The following is a 22,832-nucleotide window of genomic DNA, read 5'->3' as shown; positions in this document are numbered from 1 at the left end:
CGGACCCTAAGGGAGGCCTCCTGCCGCTGATTCTCCATTGGGTTGGGTGCAACTGAGACCAAACTTTCGAGGTTTGGCCCCTATCTTCCTGCATCTGGATACTTTTCCTACTTTAGATACCTTATAGGAGGGTTCTTCCAGGTGGCAGAATCGCCAAAGGTAGCCGGTGATAGTAATGATGAAAAACAACATTGAATATTTAACATGTGCCAGCTTTAATCAAGTCACATGACACTGGATGCTCCTAACGGTCTTTTGGATTAGGTACTATTTTTATACCCATTCTACAGTTAAGAAAACTGAAGCACAGCTACAGTTTCAGTGGTGAAGCTGATTTTCTCTCAACCTATCTTCACAGTCCAAGAACCTAATTGTTATTCTTAGTACCCTGTGTGAAAGAGATAAATATAGTTTCTTATTAAATTGAAGAAACCTGGCACAATTAAGGGGGGGAGTAGATTACAAATAGGTAAAAGAGTTCTACCAGCCTGTAAAATTTAGTACCAAACTTTACAGAGACACACCCAACTTGGAAAGCAAGATGAAGGTATAAACCAAAACAACACAAAACACCCTGAGCATTGAACTCTTGGCAATACATAGCACCTTATTTAAACAATACCGTGAAAACGCTATAGGCTTTTGTTTGCATGGAGTTACTACTCTTTACTTGGGTTTGCCAGTTGGGTCTACAAAAGATAAGTAATACACTGATGGGAAGGAATTAGATGAAGGCACTCCAGGTATTTGTGTAAACCTCTAATAAGTTTAGAAAGCAGCTGGCAGATTGAAGGTTTTGACTATGAATTCTGAACAGTGTCAGTATCTGTCTGTATTTAAGTTGCTGGCCCTGAAGTTCCAGGTTTATTTGTAGCTTCAGGACACTGGATTCTGATTCTGATCCCCACACATAGGTTGGTTAGTCCAACCTTGAACACTGGATTGTGTATTTCTTGGCTTATGGTTAAAGGCTGGCCTCCCAAACAGAGCATTGCTCTTTGGTAAGAATAAGCCAACCATGCAAATAAGGAAAACTCCCAAGAAGCAGGGCATGAGTGAAGATTCCAGAAGTAAAAAAGCAGGCCGTGTAAACATAATTTTAATAAAAAATCAAAGTAGAACCTACAGCTTTTGGCCTAGCAACACTGCTGATTATGGGTGCCCACCACCTGCAAAAGTATAACAACTCTCACATGCTGATTAAGGCTGGGAGGGAAACACAGTGGTTGGATGAGATACTTAAAAGTCTGCAACATTGTACTGAGTACACTCTTACTTGTTTTTCAAATTTTATTATTGTGAAGAACAACACATATACATAAAAATGTAGAATGAATGATCACAAAATGAATGTCAACAGAATATTACCAGTACTCAAAAAGTACCTCACCTTGCTTAGGGTGCCAGATTTAGCCAATAAAAATACATGAATATTGCGTGGGAACTGCTTATATTAAAGGATTACTTCTTGTTTATCTGAAATTCAAATTTAATTGAGCATTTTGTATTTTATGTGACAACTCTACCAATGAGCCTGTTTTTTACTCTTTCCCTACTTTCCTTATGTAACCACTATCTTGACTTCTGTCACGATAATTAGATTTTGCTTGGTTTTGAACTTTTTATCCATGGAAATGTCTTGTTAGATTTGTCTACAAATCTTTGGCTGTCTTTAGAGGTAATTTGTACATTTTCATGGCTCTATAGCACTCCATTGAATGACTATAACTTCTTGTATATGTGTATGATATATATATGATATATATGCATATATATATACATGCATTTTATTAGATAACTAGTTTGCTTGAGGTTCTTACAAATAGTTTTTAAAATTTGTTATTTTTAGTTATACATGACAGTAGAATGTATTTTGACATATACATACATGGAGTATAACTTCCCATTGTTATTGTGGTTGTATATAATGTGTAGTTACACTGGTTGTATATTATAAATGTACATAGGAGAGTTATGTCAAATTCATTCTACTGTCTTTCCCATTCCCATCCCCCCTTCCTTCTTCCCATTCCCCCCTGTCCAATTCCAGGTTCTTACAAATAGTTTTGCTGTGACTCTTGTCCATATCTTTTTCTATAATTGCTAAATCATAAGGTATTTGCATGTTCAAATTTAGTACACTGTCAAAGTGAGTATACTGATTTAAATTCCCATCAATATTTTATTTTATTTATATAATTTATTATTTTACTTTCTAAAATGTGATACTTTTAGTATTTTAAATTTTAGGTATTTTGGTTAGTGGGGGTAGTGTAGTTCTTTGTAGTTTTAATCTGCCCTTCCCTAATTCCTAATGAAGTTGTGCATGTTTTGTATATTTATTGGTCATATGGATGTTCTCTTTCATGTAGTGCTTCCTTGTCTCTTGACTAATTTTCTACTAGGTTGCCAATTTGTTTCTTTGTGATCTTTAGGATCACTCCATATATATATGAATGCATATATATGCATACACACACATACATATGCTTACATATACACCCACATATATGTGTACATATAATTTTTTAAGAGAAAAGGTTTATTTAGCTCACAATTTGGATGTTCAAGTTCAAGATAATCTGCCTATATTTTTAATATCTTATAATATATTGGGTCTTTTCACTCTCTTAATGGTAGGTTTCTTTTTTCTTTTCCTTTCCTTTTTTGGGGGGGACAGTTTCAGTTCATATTTTATTTTATTTGCAGTACTGGGGATCAAATCCAGGGTTTCATATATGCTAGGCAAGAACCATACCACTAAGCTATACCTCCAGCCCCATAATGATATTTCTGATGGTGCTATTTCCTTTATTTTACTTCTTTTTGTTTCTTATTTGAGAAATAATTACACCAAGGTCATGAAGAGATTTGTCATGTTATCTTCTAGAAACCTTTCATATATAGGTCTATAACTAGAATACATTTGTGTGTGTGTGTGTGTGTGAGAGAGAGAGAGAGAGAGAAGAGGTGAAGAGGAGGTGAAGAGATAGGGGTCAAGGGGTCAGTCTATATTTTTTCCCATATGGATATTCAGTTGGTCCAGGACCATTTTTGGAAAAGGGTACTGTTTCTTCATCAGAGCCACTTTGCCATAAATCAAGCATTCATCTATGTGTAGATCTATTTCTAGACTCATGAGTGTATTTAAAGCAATATTTTTATTTACTTAATTTTATTATTTGTGTACTTACTTTGTGCATGAGAATAATGGGGATGTGTGTGAACTAGAGAATAACAGTACACTTATTAGATATCTTGGGCTGTCATTCAACAAATCATTATTTATTTTTTGTGTTACCAAGTATGTTCCCAAATCAGGTGGCTGCATTTTAAAAATTGTACTACATGTGCCAGGTGTTGCCAAAAAATTAATATAATTTTACAGACTTGTACTTTGTTATAAGATTGGATGCTCTCTGGTATTGAATGGTCAGAAATCAGTAAAGCCATATCTAGTTTTTAATCTCCTCACCCCCAAGCTTGCTGAATGAAATTATGAAATGAAAAACTTTGGCCTCCTATAGATAGCATAATTACTTGACATTATAACATGAGCTAACTGGGATGGCTTTTTCATAGAAATTAAAAAGGAACTTGTTTTTCCCCTTACTTAGCTGCTAGTCATCAGTCATGAGCAATAGATTGATTTTTGTCTGCAGCTAGGTGATATGCAACCTGTTTCTATGTTTGAAATACAAGAAGTATTGGGGTTTCTAAAATGCCAGCATTTGTACCACTTATGACATTAAAATTATTTAGATATGAATTAATTAAAAGCCTCAGGGAAAGATCACAGTTATACTCTAGAGTCTTCCTTTCTTTTGCCTTTTCTAACAGTCTACATGTTGGATTTGTATTCAACTAAGAATCTCAGGCATGTTGTCAAAATGATAGGATATTAAAGTTAAAAGGGATCTTTCTAGCCAAACCTGAAAATCTTTTCTACAGCACTTTGGGCAGATGGTTGTGTAGCTGGTCCTGATATGCCTCTAATGAGTAAGGAACAGCTCACTCTTCCTCTGCTTATTTATTTATTTACTTACTTTTTTTTTGTGGTACTGAGGAAGGAACTCAGGGCCTCCAGCATGCTAGGCAAATATTCCACACTGAGCAACACCCCTAGCCCTCATTATCTAGTTTATAGTGAAGCAAATGCTGCTTTAAGAAGAAAGAGCATTATTTAAATTCACAACAGTAACATAAAATAGGAATTTAATGAATCATGACCTTCATTTTTTTTAAAGGAGAAACAGGAAAAAAAATAGAGTAAATAGAACACAAATTAGAGTGTATTGTTCTTGGGAAGAGTAAGTATTGTTTCACAAATTGTTTCCTTCCTGGGGGTGTATGTGCCACCTCCGCACGTGGGCGTATGTGACCTGGGCTGCACTAAGACATAGCTTATGTCTTATGGTTGCTTTCAGTGTTTGGAAGGAAAAAAAAAAAACCCTGTTAGAGTTACCTCCACCAGTTCTTGCCTCAGTGTTATAAATTTAGATCTTCAACTTTTAAAAAAATGCTTTTGTCCTTGCTATACTAGGAATTGAACCCAGGGGTACACTACCACTGAGCTAGTCCCAGCCATGTTTATTTTTTATTTTTATTTTATTTTATTATTTGGGGGTACCAAAATAATGACCAGGAACTTGCAGTTCTCCTCTCAGCCTCCTGAGTAACTGGGCCTAAAGGCGTGTACCATCATGCCCCTCAGGTCTCCAACTTCTTTCAAGGCCAGATCTAGCCTCTACCCTTCAGGAAGCCTTGACAGAGCCCAACCAGCCTTTCTTCATCTTTTTAAAATTTTGAAATTTCTAAAACTTTTAGTGGTACTGTACCACTGAGCCACATCCCCAGCCCTATTTATTTATTTACTTTTTAGTTGTAGATGGACACAATACCTTTATTTTATTTTTTTTTAATGTGGTGTCACTGGCTCTTTGCGGTGCCAAATCCGCGGCTATTTGCCACTGCCTGCAGCAACAATTTGTGCGGGTATAGAGGATAGAGGAAACAAGGATTTACTTGCTTTGAGAGGAGAAAGAGAGAGAGAGAGAGAGGCTTTGCTTATCGGAGAGAGACTTTGCTTAAGAGAGAGACTACACTTTCAGAAATCCTATCCTCCTAGTTCTGCTGCTGCTTCTTAAAGGTGCATCCTGCATCCTGTGAACTAAGGGTGTATCTAGAGGTGTGTTCTCAATTCTCTGCTCTGTGATCTGCCTTCTGTCGCTGCCCCTACTCGCTGCTTCTATCTGCTTGCCGCTTCTTCTTTTCTGCACCTTGGCTTCTCCGCCTTTTTCTGTCGCACCCCCGCCTACCGCCCACCTATATTCCCTCCAGGAGGCGGAGGGCGGGGCCACGGCAGTTGCCATCAGGGGAGGAGCCAGCTGCCCCACCACGCAAGGGTCAAAAAGGAGCAGGCCCAAGCAGGCGGGCCTGTCCACATGTTGTGTGGGTGGACTTAACAATATGGCCAGTGATAAATCACCTGAGTGCGCTTATGCTAATTAACCTCCTCACTGCCGATGTGATCAGGCGCCGTTCTGGCTGGCACAGCCCCCAACAATGTGGGGCTGAGGATGGAACCCAGTGCCCCACGCATGTGAGGCAAAAGCTCGACCATTGAGCCACAACCCCAGACCCTTTTTATTTTTAATTCTGAGACAGGGTCTCACTAAAATGCCCAGACTGTTCTTGAACTTGGGATCTTCCTGCCACAGCCTCTCGAGTGGCTAGGATTACAGGCAGCATGTGCCACTTCACCTCCAAGTCATTGTCATCACTCTAAATCTCGATTTTTTTTTTTTATCGTGAAGGAGTCTTTGAAATGATTTTTAAGCTTCAGGGAACTCCATCATAGAAATTATATCTACAAGGCTGGGGGGGATGTAGCTCAGTGGTAGAGCTCTTGCCTAGCATTTGTGAGTCCTTGGGTTCCGTCCCCAGCACCACACACTTCAATGAATATATATATTTAAATATATATACACACACATGTTGTATATATACACATGCAATTATATGATACATATAATTATATATACAAAATAAAACATAAATCATATAATTATATAAATTATAAATATATAGTTTATTTTCTGCAACTCATGGTACATTAGCATTATTAGTGCTAATTACTATTATTAACAATATTGTAATAATACTAATTGTCTTTGAGTAAAGAATGAGAATTTTCTGTGCATCTGTTGACTTCACTGTGACTTTTTCAACTAACAACTCTTGCTCTTTCCCACAAAAGGCATCAACTAAAGCAAGTGTGAGTACCCTAGAAGAAATGGCAGGTTGTTTTTTCTTATCCTAAAATTTCCTACTTGATGTTTTTCCTTTTTACCTTATTCATGTAGACCTAAAAGTCCTTTTGTAGTTTATAGTTTAGGATTACTAGTGAGGAATGATAAATGGCATATGGTATGAGCAAGAGCAGTTTTCTCTCCTATTTAAAATGAAAAGTGACTTTTACCTAGTATTTGAGAAACAAACAAAAGTAGTAAAGCTTAGTTTACATTTCTTTCCTTTTCATACATTGAAAAAAAACTCATAAATCATTATAATGCATTTCTGGTAAATAAGCTAAGATTATTATTTCTGTTTTAATCCACAGTGGGATTCAGTTTTTCAAGAAGTGGGTTTACTTGAATTAATTCAAATAAAGCTGTAAATTCATTTTAGTCAAGCTATTTACAACATAAGAACATGTTGGTGGTAGGCTGGAAACAAGTATGCTGTGTTAGGAACCTGGGCTTTGACAGATAGGGATTCAGATCCTACCTCACCCAGGGGTGGTGGCTCACACCCATAATCCCAGCTATCCCGAATGCTGAGACAGAAGGATGGCAAGTTCAAGGCCAGCCTGGGCAATTTAGCAAGACCCTGTCTCAAAATAAAAAATCAAAAAAGGGTTGGGGTTGTAGCTCAGTGGTAGAGCAACCCTGGGTTCAATCCTAGAAAAAGAAAGAAAAAAGTTGGCAATGTTAAATAATAAAGCTACTAAAATCATTTGAGATTTTAGCAATATGAATAAAAATATAATCTAAGACAGTTTTATACAGGACTTAAAAATTAAAGTGTTTTTTATATGACTGACATGATTAGGCTCAAATATAGGCAGTTACAAAATTATAATCTTGATTTCTTTATAGACATACATACCTAAGAGTTAGTTTTCAAAAAACTGAAAGAATAATATTTACCTTTCCAATGTGAAATTTGTACTTATATTTTGCCACATAAATACTCAATTCTGGACCAGACTTGAGATAAGCACACATTAATTTTATTTTCAATTGAAACGAAATTTCTGGCCTTTCTCTCCATACCTGTTAAACAAGGAAAGCTTTACTTATACATATAAGAAGTTGAAAACTGCAGCAAAATGGTCATTGTTTTCCTATGAATGGTTGGATACTTGACTTTCACATCGAGTCAGAACTGGCCATATGGTAGATATATGTTTAACTTTATAAGAAATCCCCCAACTATCTTCCATTTTCCATTTCTACCAGCAGTAAATGAGTCCCTGTGGTTCTGAATCCTTGTGAGCAGTTGGTATTATCAATATTTTAGATTTTAGCTATTTTAATGGATGTGTAGTGTATCTCATCTTGATTTTAATATTTATTTCTCTAATAGTTATCATGTTGCACCGCTTTTTATGGACTTCATTGCCATTTGTATATCTCTTTTGGTAAAATGTCTGTTCATGTCTTCTACACGTTTTTAATTGGGTTATTTCCTTACTATTGAGTTTTAAAGGTTTTGAAAATATATTCTGGGGGGCTGGGGACATTATGCAATGGTAGGGAGCTTGCATAGTGTGTGCAAGACCCTGAGTTCAATTCCTTGTATCTCAAAAAAAAAAAAAAAAATCTGTGTAGAAGTCCATTGTTGAATATGTGGGCTGCAAATATTTTCTCCTAGTCTGTGGTTTAAATTTTCATTTGCCTAAATAGAGGCTAGAAAATATGTATATATTTTTAAAGATAAAATATAACATGAGTTCAAACATATTTCCAATGCAAATTAAGGATTATAGGATTTTTATTTAACTTCTTTGATTTTATATTTATCTTCTACTTGCATTGAAAATGTTGATTCAGAAGGATGTGAGCATAATTATTTATTACTCTATCTTACCATAAATAAAAAAATATATGCATATAATAGTTTCTGACTAATAATGATATTATAAGCAATTTGAGTTTTAAAAGTAGTATAAGATTTCTTTGTAGTTCTTTGTTTTTAGGGTGTATCCCACTAGGAATGTACTGTCAATTTGCTGGGTTTTAATTTCATTTAACTGATTGCTGGGAGTATAGTTAAGTTATCAACTTGAAACCCAGTTAACTTCTTTCATATCATTAATGCTTTTTTTTTTTTTTTTTTTTTTTTTTTTGGTACCAGGGATGTACCCAGGGGCCCTTAACCTCTGAGCTACATTCCCAGCCCTTTTTAAATAATTTTTTAAAGACAGGATCTTGCCGAGTTGCTTAGGGCCTTGCTAAGTTGCTAAGGCTGGCTTTGAACTTGCAATCTTCTTGCCCCAGCCTCCTGAGCTGGTGGGATTACAGGTGTGAACCACCACGCCTGTCTTGCTTTTGCTTCTTAATTGAAGTATTTTTTGATTCAAAGTCAAATTTACAAAGTAAGATACTTTCAGAGAGGTCTAGCTTTTATCCATGTCCCTGTCATCTTGCTACTTTGTTCCCTTCCCTCTATAAGTAACTTTAAAAATCTATTTAGCTTTGGGCTACCCCTCTCCCTTCTTCTCTCTCCCTTTTTTTTTTTTGTTTGTTTGTGTTTTGTTTTTTATATTTTTTCTCCTTTGGTTTTTAAATCAGCAAATTCTTAAATATATTTACATGCTTCCCCTTTATTAAAGAAATAGTAGCATATTCTGCACATTCCTTGGCATCTTCCTTTTATTTTTTTTAAAGAACATATCTTAGAGATCACTTCATAGAAGTAGAGAGAGCTATTTTTCTTATTCCTTTTTCACAGCTATGGGGCTATTCCATTGTATGAACTTACAATAGATTATCCAACTCATCCCCTTTTGATGTATAGTTATATTATTTCCCGTCTTGTGCTATTACAAATAATGCTACAATAAATTGCCAAAGTTAATGCTTCAAAAGACACCAAAAAGTGAAAAGGCAGCCAGCCCATAGTATGGGAGAAAATTTTTGCAAAGCATATATCTTAAGAGGGACTTAGATCAGGAATATATAAAGAACTCCCAAAACTCAACAATAAAAAGATAATAATCCAAATAAAAAATGAACATGGGCGTAGTGCTGCATGCCTATAATCCCAGCTACTTGGGAGGTCAAGGTAGAAGGATCACAAGTTCAAGGCCAGCCTGGGCAATTTAGTGAGACCTTGTTTCAATATTTAAAGAAGAAATAAATAAAAAGGACTGGGGATGTAGCTCAGTGGTAGAGTGACCCTGGATTCAACCCCCAGTACCAGAAAAAGAGGTAGGGCAACAAAGGATCTGAATAGACATTTCTCCAAAAAAACTGTATAAATAGCCAGTATGCACTTTGTAAGATGCTCAACATCTTTATTCATTACAGGCATGCAAATTAAAATCAAAATGAGATATTGTTTCATACCTATTAGGATGATTATAGCAAAAAAGATTATCCAAGTTGCAAGGATATAGAGAAATTAGAACCCTCACGAATTGATGGTAAGAATGTACTGCTGCTGTTATGGAAAATAGTCTGGCCATTCCTCAAATTGTTGAACACAGAGTTAATACTATATGACACAAAACTCCTAGGTATATACCTAAGAGAAAGAGGACATATTCCCACACCAAAAATGTGCTCATTAATGTTCATGACAGCATTGTTCATACTTTTTTATTTTATTGTTTAAAATTTAGGGACTAGGGATTGGACCCAGGTCCTTGTGCATACTAAACATGCACTGTAGCACTGAGCTATTCTTTCAGTCCTGCATCCATCATAATTGCCCCAAAATGGAATCAACCCAAATGTCTATCAGCTGATAGATAAACAAGAGGTGGTTTCCATATACAAGGGATTGTTCAGCCATAAAAAGAAATGAAGTGCTGTTCGTGGTGGCACACCTATAATCCCAGCGTTTTGGGAGGCTGAGGCAGGAGGATTGCAAGTCCAAAGTCAGCCTCAGCAACTTAGCGAGGCCCTAAGGAACTTAGTGAGACCCTGTCTCAAAAATTAAAAAAAAGAAAAAAAGAGGGCTGGGGATGTTGCTCAGTGGTTGATCACCCCTGGGTTCAATTCCCAGTACCAAAAAAAAAAAAAAGAAAGAAAAAAAATGAAGTATCAATACATGGTTGAGCCTCCAAATCCTTATGTTAAAAAAAATGAAAAGGTCAGATATTATATGATCCCATTTATGTGAAATGTACAGAATAGACAACAGGATAAGAAAGTACATTTATGGTTGGTTGCCTAGGACTGTGTAAGGAAAGAGAGACAAAGGAATGACTACCAATGAGTATGGGATTTCTTTTGGGGATGATGAAAATGTTCTAAAGTTAGATTATTGTGGTGATCACACAACTCTAATACTAAACTCCATCGAATTTTACATTTTGAATGGATAAATTTTATGATAGGTAAGTTATAGCTCAATAAAGTTATTGTTATGGTTTGGATGGGTGTCCCCTAAAAGATCGAGTTAAAGGCTTGGTCCCTAACCATGGCACTATTGGGAGGTAGTAGAACTTTTAGAGGTGGAGCCTAGTGGTAGATCTTCTGGTCATTGGGATTGTGCCCTCGAAGGGGATATCAGAACCCCATCCCCTTCTTCTTCCTCTCTTTGCTTCCTGGCCACCATGAGGTGAGCAGCTTGCTCTAACAGATTTCCGGCCGTGATGCATAGCCTCACTACAAGCCCCCAAACAACAGGGTCAATCAGTCATGGATGGAACCTCCAAATCTATGAGTCAAAGTAAATCTTTTCTCTTATAAGCTGACTATCTCAGTGTTTGTTACAGTAATGGGAGGCTTACTAACGCTCTATTAGATAGATTTAATAGCAGTGGGGTTTGCTGGACAGATAAAACAACAGGTGTCCACTATATCATATCACAGGACAGTTTTGATTTGTTCCCATTAACTACTGAAATATACTTGAAATTATAGTATTTCAAACTGGGTCACCTCTGGAAGCACCCATTCATACTTTGGAAATGACATAATATTCCGTTGCTATTCCTAGATGTTGCTTTGGGATCCAGAAATTAGAGTGGCCTACACTTTGATTTACATATCAAACACCTAACTGGTCACTTTGAGTTGTGTACTGAACTTTATAGCTCTGTCACCTAGGATACACTTGGCTATAAGTAACAGAATACCTGACAAATAGTTATTTAAGTCAATAATTAGCTCATGTCATAAGAATGCTAGAAGCATAGCACTTTCAGGTTTAGGCAGTGACTGATGAATGCCATTAAAGGACTCAGGATCTTTTTATTTTTCCATTCTGACATCTTCAGAATATTGATTTTTCTTTCATAGATTTGTGACCTCATGGTTGCTAAAGAGTTGCCTCAGATCCAGTCATCACAACTACTCATAACCATGTTTAAGATAAACAGGAAGGAGATGGAGGGAAAATGATTCTTAGGTAGGAAAACAAAATATTTCCCAGTAATCTCTCCAGTAGGTTCCTTTCATCCATCTTATATGCTAAAATTGTGTCACATGGCTATCCTTTGCTACAAGGGATGCTTGAAGTTATTTTGATTTTTCACCATCTATTTTTGGATGTGGGAGAGGGAAAAAGACTACCTTTATTGGCTATTGGGAACCAACAAACTACCACACAAGTCACAGACTTAATACTTGTGCATCTGGATGTCTTCCTTGGCCTTAGCATTCCTTTCTTTAAGTTTTTTGTTTGTATTTTAAAATTAGTATAACATTATTGGAAAAATTCCAAAAATCTTGTTCTTTCTAAATAAGCCTCTTTTCTTTGTGGAAAACAAGCCTAATATTCCCTTCAACCAGTATGTGCACTGTCGGTCCTTTGAATATATTTTTGGACTTCTCCATTCAGTTATTAGTTCATCTGTCCCCTCACTTTCCTGATGCCTCTTCCTCTTCCCATCTAGACCCTTGACCTTCCCTCCCAACTTTTTTCTAATCCCTCCTTCTCATTAAACCATCCCCTATTCATGTCAGCAAGAACCATCTGTCTTATTCCATTTTCTGTTGTTATAATTGAATATCTGATACTGGGTAATTTATAAAAAAATAAGTTGATGTCTTGCAGATCTGGAGTCTAGATAGTCCAAGAGCAATGGTGTGGCCTCTGCTTGGCATCTGGTGATAGCCTCCTTGTTGCATCATAACATGGCAGAGGAATTACATGGTGAGACAGATCAAACTTGCTAGCTCAGGTCTCTCTTTCTCTTCTTATAAAGCCATTGATGCCATCTTGGGAACCCCATCCTTTTGACCTCATCTAATCCTAATTATACCCCTAAAGCCCACTTCCAAACACTGATACTGCCGTTTACTGGTGACGAGTTCTGCTTCCTCAGGTGTTGAAGTATATCAGAGAAGCACGCCAAGGTAATAATACAGACTTCTCCTGGGAGGGAGAAAGGGGTCATGGCTGATGTTCTAGAATCCCAAGAAGTGAGCACGCCCTAGGCCCAGTTTTGCAGATGAGATGCAAAAAGTGAGAAGCGGATGGACAGGGGAAGGGTGAAAGTGATTCAGCCAGGTAAGGGCCCAGGGGGCATTAATTAGCAACTCCCTGCCTTTAATCCTTGACAAAGACAGGTAAATTTGATAAACAGTGGACTCGGGAGATCCTTGACCATCCATTCTCCCAGGGGCAGTCTCCATCTTCCAGAGGCAGATGACTTTCATGGCCTCCATTTCCTCGATTTGACCTGATCCCCTATTTCTACACTAACTGCCTGTCTCCAATTCTGGCTTCAATACCATTAACATATGGCTTTGGGGATTAAGTTTCCACACATGAATTTGTAGAGGACATATTCAAACCATAATACTCTCTGTCTACATAGTCCCGAATGCTCATATTGTCCACACCATTCATTGCTTTATTTCCTTTGTTGTGTTTAGTGTGTGTTTTTTCTTTTTTTAGGTGCTGGGGATTGAACCCAGGGCCTTATGCTTGCAAGGCAAGCACTCTATCAGCTGAACTCTCTCCTCGGCCCTGTGTTTGGTGTTCTTTAGGTGTGATTATAGCAATCTTCAGCTGAACAAGAAACTGATTGATTGTTTTGTCAGTCATTTGGATGTGAGGTGTCCCCCAAAAGCCCACGTGTGAGACAATGCAAGAAGGTTCAGAAGAGAAATGATTGGGTTGTGAGAGCCTTAACCCAAGCATTGAATTAATCCCATGATGGGATTAAATTGAGTGGTAATTGAAGGCAGGTAGGGTGTGGCTGGAGGAGGTAGGGCATTGGGGGCGTGGCTTTGGGGTATATTTTTGTATCTGGTGAGTGGAGTCTGTCTGCTTTCTGATCACCATGTGAGCTGTCTCCCTCTGCCGCTCTCTTCTGCTGTGATGTTCTGCCTCACCTGGAGCCCCAGGGAATGAAGCTGGCTGTCTATGGACTGAAACCTCTAAAACTCTGAGCCCGCAGATAAACTTTTCCTTAAAATTGTTCTCGGCAGGTCTTTTAGGCACAGCAGCGAAAAAGCTGACTAAAACAGTCACCCTTGTCCGTGTCCCTCTCTACCTGTGGCAACCACAGTTGACATCTAGATAGGAACAAACGCAGCTTGGGAAAAATCATCTCTGGAATTAGGGTCTCCCTGCTGTCTTCCACTGCTGCTATGGAACAAAACAATAATTATTTTAGCAGCAGTGAATATAAGGAAGAAAGAAAGTCATTTGCTTTTGTGTCTTCAACAAGGTATAAGGCTCTCAGAATGTGTGGCTCATACAAGGTAGCCAGAGCAGTGTGAAGAATTTCCTAGGCAAGTTGTGACTCGAAGCTTCTCTGTGGCCTTTGTGCCACGCCAAAGGACATTTCTCTCTTCCTTGTTGGCATCCTGTTTGGCTTTTCCTGGAAGTAAGAGATTTTTCTATCTATATTCTTCAGTTCAGGACTCCTTAGGAGGCCAGTCTTCCAACAGTAGGATTCCAAATATGCTAATAGCACGAATGTGAAGGAATTTTTAAAACCATTTCCTGGGGAGTTTATCATGTTCTACAGTTGCTGAAATGGCAGAGCCACTTTTTTTGAGGGAAAGGGGATTCCCCAGAGCAAAAAATAAAAGGTGGATATTTTTATTCTCTTTTTTGTTTTTTTAAAGTACCAGGGATTGAACCCAGGGGCACTTAACCACTGAGCCACATCCCCAGCCGTTTTTGTTTTGAGACAGGGTCTCATTGAGTTGCTTAGTGCCTCCCAAAGTTGTAATCCCCCTGCCTCAGCTTCCTGAGCCACCAGGTGTGCACCACCATCCCCTGTTTTACTCCCTCTTTTCCTAGGTCTCATGATGCTCAATTTCACCTGGCAACTCCACTGTGACAAAGTGACTAGCTTGACCAGTCAAAGGCCATATTCTTTTTTTTTTTTCCTCATTTTGTTTGGTATCCCAAAGGAGGGCATGGTTAAAACTTAGATTTTTAGGGGGAGGTCAGACCCATCACAATGTTTTAATCTTAGTTTAGGCTATCCTGTCTTCTCTATTACCTTTTAGTACTTAAAATGTGTTGCCGTATCAAATTGAAGCAGAAATATTTACTTTGCCATTTATGGGATTATTTCCATATAATTTTGGTTAGAATTTAGTCATTTATTACTCAGCTGCATTCTTGTTCATACCTAATACTTTATACAAGGCACCTGCAGGGAACCTCTCCCAGTGACCAAGAAAAGTGGACCCTTTCCTTTTTTTCACTAGTTGAGACTTTTATTGAGCTAATTGTAAATTCACATGTAGATTCGCATAAGAAATACTGCAGAGAGATCCTGTGTAGGCTTCACCCAGTTCCCCCAATGATAACATCTTGCAAAACTATAGTATTGGAACCAGAGTTTTGGGATGAGACTGGATTCCTCACTTCCCCAATTTCCTTCTGGGTTCTTCATTCACAAATTTGAAGAATAAAATCCACAATGGAAGGGAAGAGTAAATGGAGTAGGGTTTATATAAGTGAGAAGAGAGAGAACTCCCAAGACGCAGGAGGAGGCCAGATAGCAGAAAAACCCACTTTGTTCTGATTTAGAGGCTTAAATGGTTTTGTGGTTGAGCATGGAGCAAAATCTGTTAAACAGGCATTGAAAATGTATCTGAGGTGTCCTTTAGCCTGAGTTTTAATCCTTCCCATCTAGGTTCACTCCCACTTTCCATTTTCCCACTTCTGGGACAAAGGGGTTAGCTAGAGTGTTCCCACAGGTGAACCTCATGGTCTTTTACATTAGAAGAAGGTCTTGATGGTGTCCATTAACATTTCCACAGGTTAGCCTGCGGGTGTGGTTTCTGCATTTGAATTACACCTCAATTGGGGCACATTACTTCTGATTGCTGACCATTGACTAGTCTTATTTTGGGGGAGGGGGAAGTTACTAGGGATTGAACTCAGGGACATGTGACCCTTGAGTCACATTCCCCAGGCCTATTTTGTATTTTATTTCGAGACTGGGTCTGGCTGAGTTGCCTAGCACCTCGCTTTTGCTGAGGCTGGCTTTGAACTCGAGATCCTCCTGTCTCAGCCACTGGGATTACAGGCCTGCGCCTTGACGCTGAGCAAGGAATACTCATTTAAGGGAGAATGTGGGCTATTTCCAGAGGGAGATATAGCAACCCCTTGTTATGAGGTAATATTTATAGAGGAACAGTTGGTGGAGGCTGGACTAGAAGTGGAACCAGAGTGGAATCACATGATTTTGCATCAATTTTCCCTGTGCTTGCACTTTACCCTCACCTTACTTTTGTAGACAAGGGCAGGACCCAGGGGTCTGTGGCTCAGTAGCTGCAATTTTTATAGGTGTGTCTTAGTCGGCTTTTTTGCGGCTGTGACCAAATGACCTGACCAGCACAACTGTAAGGGAGGAAAAGTTTATTTGAGGGCTCACGGTTTCAAAAGTCTTAGTCCATAGCAGGCTGACTCCATTTCTTGGGGTTTGAGGTGAGGCTGAACATCATGGCAGAGTGTGTGGTAGAGGAAAGCAGCTCACATGAAATCAGGAAGCAGAGCGTCTCCTCTGTCCAGATACAAAATATACACCCCAAAACCACACCCCAATGCCCGCCTCCTCCAGCCACACCCTGCTGTTATGGGGCACAACTTAAGAACAGACAGATTGCCACTGAGAAGTTCAAATTTGAGAGTCTTTATTAAGCCGGCCAGCTGACTGTCTCACACAATGCCCCCAAAAATGACTATTGGGAGAACAGCCCCAACCATATGGTTGTAGGGGTTCTTATACCAAAAATCACATCAGTCTTAAGTGTCTGTTGCTATGATTCGAAATTACAAACTAACATCATGAGATCATCAACAGAGGGGGAAGTGGGTCAAAACGACCTTTACCTAGGTACAAACTAAAGAATGGGTACTAACATCCACTCAATCACCGTTCACATGCTACATTGTTTAGGAGCAGTAGGAATCAAAAGAGAGCAATCTTTCATTACATAAGAATTGTCATTTTGTATTGCTAAACTTGTCACCCTAAGTAACTGATGATGGTACAGAGGCAGGCTGTTCCCATTGGAGAAGCTAAGCAATTGTTGATGGGTACAGAGGCGGGGTGTTCCCATGGGAGAAGCTCATTTCCTACATAACATGGAGTCTCAGAGCAAAATGGAGTCTGTTTAGTCATTTCCCTTAGACTCTGGCCTATAACATTCTCATGGAGCCAGATCTGTTAGCCCATCACAATGCCACTCCAGTTACCACTTCAATTAATCCCATCATAGGATTAAATCACTGATTGGGTTAAGACTTACAATCCAACCATTTCTCCTCTGAACCTTCCTGCATTGTCTCACATGTGAGCTTTTGGGGGTTCACCTCACATCCAAACCGTAACAAGGTACTTTTTGTATTTCAATGGTTCATGGGTATATTTCTGCATTTTAATGGTTACAGAGTGTTTCCTGCATTTCAGTGGTTCATGAGGACTTCCTTTGAGACTCAGTATCTCTTCTTTTCTTCCCAGCTTTCTATCTGGATATCACAACCTGTATATTGACATTGATATAATCCACCAATCTTATTCATATTTTCCCAGCTTTACTTGTACCATTTGTGTATGTGCATGTAGTATATACATTTTATCACACGTGTAGGGTCCTGTGGCCACCACCACAGTGAACAATGGTTCTGTCACCACAAGGATTCCTTCTATTGCCCTTTTATGACCGCACCTACTTCCTTCCTCCCAATTCCCCCACCCCTGCACAATTCCTGACCCCAGCAGCTACTAATTTGTTTCCCATTTCTAAAACTTTTATTTCAAAAATGTTACATAGACTGGTCTGAGTGCAGTGATGTTTACAACTAATTTTCCACAACCAGTTATAGATTTCTGTTCTACTCCCACAGCTTTACTTGACCCAGTCTTTAAAAAAGATGTTACATAAGTGGAATCAAAATGCATGTGACTATTGGAATTATTTTTCCCCAACTTGGCATAATTCCCTGGAGATTAAACAAGTTTTATGTATTAATTGTTTATTCATTTTTTATTTTGAGTAGTAGCATTCCATGTAAATACCCATTTCTCTAATCATTTTCCTATTGAAGGGCACCTAGGTTATTTCTAGGTTTTGGCTATCATGAATAAAGCTGCAGTGAATATTCACATATAGGTTTTTGTATGAACATAGGTTTTCATTTCTCTGGGATAAAAACTATCAGGTCATTTTTTTGGGGGGTGGTACTGGGGATTGAACTCAGGGATAGTGGACCACAGCTACATTCTCAGCCCTATTTTGTATTTTATTTAGAGACAAGGTCTCACTGAGGTGCTTAGTGCCTCTCTGTTGCTAAGGCTGACTTTGAACTCGAAATTCTCCCGCCTCAGCCTCCCTAACCGCTGGGCTATCGAATCAGTTTTGAGAGTACATTACCATGCAGCTGTGTGTGTGTGTGTGTGTGTGTGTGTGTTTATATTGTTTTCCTGCACCCTGGTTAGCATTTAGTGTCAGCACTATTTTTAATTTAGCTGTCTGGTAGGTGAGTAGTGATATCTTCTTGTGGGCTTAATTAGATTTTTTTTTTCCTAGCATTAAAAAAGGGAGGGAGGAATCTCATGAAAATAAATTCTTTTTATATGTTATGCTTATTGGATTGTCTGCCTATCCCAAATCCTAAAAATTGTCTCTTGTGTTGTTTTATTCTTTCTAAAAATTTTATAGTTATCGTGGTGGTGCCTGCTTGTAAGTCTAGTGACTCAGAAGTCTCCTGAGTTCAAAGCCTGCCTCAGTAACTCAGCAAGACCCTGTCTCTAAATAAAATATAAAAAAGGGCTGGGAATGTGACTCAGTGGTAAAGCACCCCTGGGTTCAATCCCTGGTATAAAAAGATCAGTTTTACTTTTTTTTTCCAGTACTGGGGATTGAACCAAGGGCCTTGTGCATGCTAGGTAAGCATTCTACTACTGAGCTACACCCCCAGCCTTTAAATTTTTTTTTGTTATGAGACGGTCTCGCTAAGTTGCTAAGGCTGGCTTCCAACATGGGATTCCCCCTGCCCCAGCCTCCCCGAGATGCTGGGGTTACAGGCATGTGCCACTGCTCCTGTCTTAGTATATTTGTGGGGGTTCCCTTCCGGGTTCTCTGTTCTGTTCCATTGATCAATGTGTCTTTCCCTCTGCCAATGTCACACTATTTTTATTACTATAGCTATAAACCTTAATATCAGGGTCAGGGATTTCTTCAACTTTATTTTTCTTTGTCAAGGTTCTTCTTTGCCTGGCATGGTGGCCCACACCTGTAATCTCAGGTATTTAGGGGCTGAGAGGCAGGAGGCACAGAAGTTCAAGGTCATTGTGGGCTCTTTAGCAAGATTCTGTGTCAAAAAATAAAGAGGGCTGGGGATGTAGCTCAGTGGTAGAGTGCCTCTGCGTCAATCCCTAATACTGCCAAAAAATATATATTTTTGTCTTGTGTTCTTTAATGCATAAAGAAAATTATCCTTTATATTACATAGTAATCTTACTCTTTTAAAATTAAGGGCTGGGGTTGTAGCTCAGTGGTAGAGCATTTGCTGAGCATGTGCAAGGCCCTGGGCTCCATTCCCTGCACTGCAAATAAATAAAGTCTAGATGTAAGTGGTTGCTGGCATATCTCCAGAGACTCAACTTTGTCTCAGCAACTTTGTCTCTGCAATCCTCCCCATATTCCTACTGGTGATCGATCCCAAGGTGGCTGCTGTAGCTCCCGGCATCATGTATTCCTCTCAATACATGTAGAGGTGAATGAGGGGCCCTGGGTTGCATCTGTCTCTTGGCTCAAGAGAGCAAAAACCTTTTCTAGAATTGCAAAACAGACTTCTGAAAGGAGGCTAAGGAAAGAAGTGTAGCATTTAGCTTTTTCTGGAGGTTTTAAGTAGAGACTAACAAGGGAGAAGGAATTTGGGAATGGACATTAGTAATCAATTACAATGAGCCAGTGAGTTTTAACTGACTCTAAGGGAAGTCTTTAGAATCCTCTTTATTGATTGGTGCCTTGAGTTGGATTATTTAGAGGGAAAAAAGGAAGGTGCTGCACTTTTCTCTAAATCTTAGTGATTTAAATTTTATTTTTTACTCTACTGATTGAAACACATTATTAAATGCATAAAATCAGTCTTATTGTTACATTAAGTCAGTGGTTAAGAATCACAAGCACAACACTTTTCCAAGCTAGGTTTGGAAAAAGAAAAATTAACTTGAAGATGTTTGCGGTTTTCTTTGACATACTTTTTTATTTGCCTACTTGGGCTTATTTTTGGAGTGATTTAGCTTTATTAATAAGTAATGATAGCTTTCATGCTCTTATGGTCTTGAGCTCTCAGATCCCACTTTACCTGAGGCAATTTTGTTGTTATTTTCTCTAGGAGGTTCACAGCATCTGCCGAATGACTTCTTTTTCCTCCATAAAAGTATAGAAAAGAAAAGAGAAAACGAATTTCTAAAATAAATATGATATGAAGGGAGAAACCCCCCCCCCCCACTATTCATGGAACAGAAGCAAACTAGTTCCAGAACCTGATCAGGCAGGCATATCAAAAAAAATGATGGTTTTAGATAATTCTATATTGAATTTTCCATTAACCTGAAAAAGTAGTTAGAAAAATTAGTGTTGTTAATGCTTACTGACTGTCGCGAGCGGCAGAGAGGCGAGTGACTAGAATTTGGTTCCAAACAAATTGGCTTTATTTGATACACTCGGGATAACACAGACCTTAATCTTTCTAATATCACACATCAATCAAATCGAATGGCAAATAAACACACCTCAATCAAATAGTCCAAAGTCCTTTCTGCCTTGTCGATTCCGATGACCCCAAATGCGACTTTATCTTAGTCGGAGAGCAGACGACCGCTGGTCTCAGAACTCCCTCTGGCCAATGGTCCGGGAATGGAGGACAGGCAGGCTCCGCTGGTGGTGAAGCCGTCAGAGCAGCGGAGTCTCGGCAGTCTTGACGGATGGATGTTCGGTGGGGCTCGCGAACCTGGCTGACGTGGATTCGTCAGGAGATCTGGGCTGAGCCGAGGAGCTCTCTGAGAGGGGAGTTTATATACCCTTTTTCTTGGCTTGTTTCCAATTCTGGTCCAGATGGTGTCTTATCTCCTTGGTGCAGCGCTCTTGTGACGCCTATGTTTTTTTGGCTTGCCGTCCACTAGGGCCTTGTCATTTATTCGTCAGATATCCAAGTCTGCTCCTTTCACTGACATACTGATTTTTCTTTTTGGTGGTGCTTGGATAGAACCTAGAGCCTCATACATGCCAGGTAAAGTGCTCTACCACCAAGCTAGGCCACCAAGTCCCTGACTACATATTAACTGGCTATGTTCAATCGCCATTTCCAGCAACTGCTGGTTGCTGTTGAGGGGTTTTGACAGCACTCTCTTCTCATACCTGCCTTGCTTTTAAGGGATTGAGTCTAGAATCAATTACTTGATCTGTTTCTTCTCTTCCAGGTCAGGGTAGTCATTTTTGCTATTATGCTTGCCGAAAGCAAAAACAATTCAATCCTGATGACTTAAACAAGGGGAGATCTGTTTTCTCCAAGAGAGCACGAAGAATGTGAGGCCTAATGCTAAGGGCTCAGGCATTGGGTGTGTATCCTGGGTTTAACACTTACACTGCTTGAGTAACCTTGAGCAAATTACTTAAACTCTCTGTGCTTCAAAATTCCCATCTGTAAAATGGGTATAATGAAAGAACATACACAGATTTTCTCGGAGAATTCAGTTTCATGCTTCTAAAGTACTTTAAACAGTGTTACAATTATTAGCTATTATGGCAACAGAAATGATATTTGCATCTGCAAAGATAGGCTTCTAGCTCCTGGAGGCCCTAGTCAGCTCTTTGCTCTTTGCTTTTGCTATGAGGCTATCAAATATCTGAGCTTCAGAGTGCAGACTAGAAAGAAACAAGTCTGTTGTGCTGGAGTTCTGTCAAGAGAGATTGCAAATGGGTCTGCAACTCCTGATGTTGATAACTGTAACCTGCTTTTAGGTTTGGGTTTATGGTTGCTGTAGGGGCCCTGATGATTCCTTAATCAATCCAAGTGTGTGATCAAATTGCTCTTCCAATCTTTAGTAACAAGAAAGGGGTGGTGGTATCAGTTATGAATTTGATGTGAAGCAGTGAGAGTCGTGTCATAAGTGGGATGGGGACCAGGGAGTTGAGATACTGAGGAGCACTGATCTGGGGATAGCATGATCCTGACTTTATGATTTGCTAAATCATTTGCCTAATTTCCTTGGACTGAGACAGAGCGTGCATTCACCAGGGTAAAAGGCAGGTTGCTATGCAGTTCTAAGAAGTTATAATGCACAATGGCAAATCTCAAGTTTGTGTGTGGAGGAGGGTGTTAAACCTTTGAAATAGGTGCATTATGGACTGTTATTGTATACCAAACACATCCCCAAGTAACAGTAAATTTCTAAGGTATAGAATTCTGAATTAAAATTTCAAGTTAATATTCTAATAGTGCAAGAATGGAATTTTTCATGCTGCGCTGATTAGAATAAAATAGAAATTGATATTACTTAACTTTAGAAAAGCAAGTGTGTTTTTTTGGTTGTTGTTGGTTTGAGTTTGTGTGAATTCACAAGCCAAGAATTTTGGAAAGGTTTCAGTAATGGTTGCTTTCATGCTAAAAATATTCTTTTAAAGGATTGGGCCTGGCTTATTTTATTTAGAAAGAGAATTGTAAATATCTGATAAGAATCTGGACAATACTCTTTGGGTAGAGAATTTGCTCATAAGTTTAGCAAGGACTTGATTGAACTAAATTCTAAATTTCATAGATTTTGGATTTTCCTGAATTTTCAGAGCATTGGTGAATTTTAGAGTTTAAAATAAAAAGACTCTGTCATATGGTGTTCTTAGTCATTGTAACAAGCTGGACAAAAATGTACTGACAAGAGTTCATAGAATACTGTGTGTGTGTGTGTGTGTGTGTGTGTGTGTGTGTGACGCATGCAGGCATGGGGTTGCATAGGTTACTTCTCCTTAGAGCAGTAGGTATACTTTTTACCCTTGTTCTTTCTGTCCCCCTTTTTGTCTCTTGATGCTATCTATGGTGGTGACCAGGACAGGAAAGACATGAGATGAGGTTTATTTCTGCAGTTTCTAAGGGAGGTTGAAGCAGTA

At 38.9% G+C, this 22,832-nt stretch overlaps 1 protein-coding gene across 1 annotated transcript in view; it reads left to right on the top strand.

Moving 5' to 3' along the window:
• Efhc2 (EF-hand domain containing 2) overlaps positions 1-22,832 on the top strand; it is a 171,789-nt gene that overhangs the window by 191 nt on the left and 148,766 nt on the right. The window lies entirely within an intron of this gene.

The sequence above is a fragment of the Sciurus carolinensis genome, chromosome X (assembly GCF_902686445.1).
Source record: "Sciurus carolinensis chromosome X, mSciCar1.2, whole genome shotgun sequence".
Lineage (NCBI taxonomy): Eukaryota > Metazoa > Chordata > Mammalia > Rodentia > Sciuridae > Sciurus > Sciurus carolinensis.
Note: the sequence above shows the minus strand (reverse complement) of the source record. Positions and strands in the feature narration are given on the sequence as shown.